The 1,544-nt window shown below is 43.2% G+C and overlaps 1 pseudogene; it reads right to left on the bottom strand.

Annotated features, from left to right (window-relative positions):
- Window positions 1-514: 514 nt before the first annotated feature.
- Window positions 515-1,205, bottom strand: LOC105506872 (annotated as a pseudogene).
- Window positions 1,206-1,544: the final 339 nt, after the last annotated feature.

The following is a 1,544-nucleotide window of genomic DNA, read 5'->3' as shown; positions in this document are numbered from 1 at the left end:
AAAAAAAAAAAAAGAAAAAGAAAGAAAAGAAAATATTAAATATGCATATGAATCTAAGCAACATAAAAACCAAAGACTAAATTATGAATCTTAAAAAATTGGAAAAAAATGTTTTAAAGCCAAGTAGGTATGATTCTGAAAATTATTATATATGATATAATCCAAGAAAGGCCAAGAAAAGAATCCTCATATTGTTCAGTATTTAGGCTTGATGTTGTCCTAGGAAAATAGTGATAATTCAATGAACATGCTACACATACAACTAAAAAGTCCCCTTCTGGTTTCAAATGAATTGAAACAACAATCTTCCTTGGCTAATTTTTCTCCTCTGTCAAACAAACCTTCTATGTACAGGACCAGTTTAAATCCCTCCTCCCCTTCAAACAGGAGATATGAACATCCAGGAACATTCTGCAATGCAAAGTGCCTTAAGAAAGGAAAGGATTCTGGAGCGCCAGAGGTGATATAACTGATCTGAGGAAACTGAGATGCTGTTGACACTGATGGGAGCCAGTCAGACAATAGTGGTTTGTTTCTCCTCGGGTGTTTCCTCCAACAACTGCATGATCAGTTCATGCAGGGGTTTGCAGACCTTTGAGTAGCCCCCTCCTGTCAAATGCACAAAATGAAACATGTTGTGGCAGGAGATGGCATGGTTGGAGTGCACGAAACCCCTGTCAGTATCCAGGAGTTGCACGTTGGTAAGTTTCAGCAGCGAAATCTTGAGGAGTTGGTTCACCTTGGTGTTCTTTTGCCTCAAAGGGTTGGCTTTCTCACCTTGAGGTAACAGATCAAATACAATGATTTTGGCCTGTGGCTGCCTTGTGTTGATAAGTTGTACGATGGCCACCATACCACCTGCTACCTCTTCTGCCTCATTTTCATGGTTGTTTCTTCCTACCCAGACAACAATGACCTTAGGCTTAATATTCCCCAGTTCTCCATTCTTTAATCTCCACAAACCATGTCTTGTTGTATCTCCCCCAGTTCCAAAATTCAGGGCTTGAAGTGGGGAAAAAAAGCTCTCGCCATGTCTCATATGGCTGCATTAACTGCACCATGGAGCCTCCCACAAATGGTACATCAGGCTCTTTGTCTGTACAGTCCAAAACAAATCAGTTGTGCTGAGATATCCGTCTGTCATCTCCTTGAATGTCTTCTGCAGCATGTGGAATAGCTGCTGGGTTTGAGTCTCCTTGGTTCATTCTACACTGAAGGAGGGGGTCCATGCGGGCCCCAAGTGGCTGAGGCGTCCATGGGTGTCGTGTCTGTCGCTCCCTTGGTCAGGCGGCCCCACTCGGGCATATCCCTCCTTGGGCCCCAGTACCAGCAGCAGCCGAGAGTGACACAAAATTTGCAGTCTCTTTAACCCACCACCAGGAGGATGGATATTTGGATGCAATTAGCAGTCTTTGTCTCACATCCCTTCAAGACAAACCATCTAGAAGACTAAGAGAGGGACATTGGCCTGTAAAGCTCCTCTCTTTTAAGATGACTTCCTGGAAACACCACACAAAACGTGTCCTCCTCCAGAATTTAGTTAA

Source organism: Colobus angolensis, unplaced genomic scaffold (assembly GCF_000951035.1).
Source record: "Colobus angolensis palliatus isolate OR3802 unplaced genomic scaffold, Cang.pa_1.0 Scaffold140, whole genome shotgun sequence".
Taxonomy (NCBI): Eukaryota; Metazoa; Chordata; class Mammalia; order Primates; family Cercopithecidae; genus Colobus; species Colobus angolensis.
The sequence above is the reverse complement of the archived record's forward strand: the minus strand, read 5'-3'. Positions and strand labels throughout refer to the sequence as shown.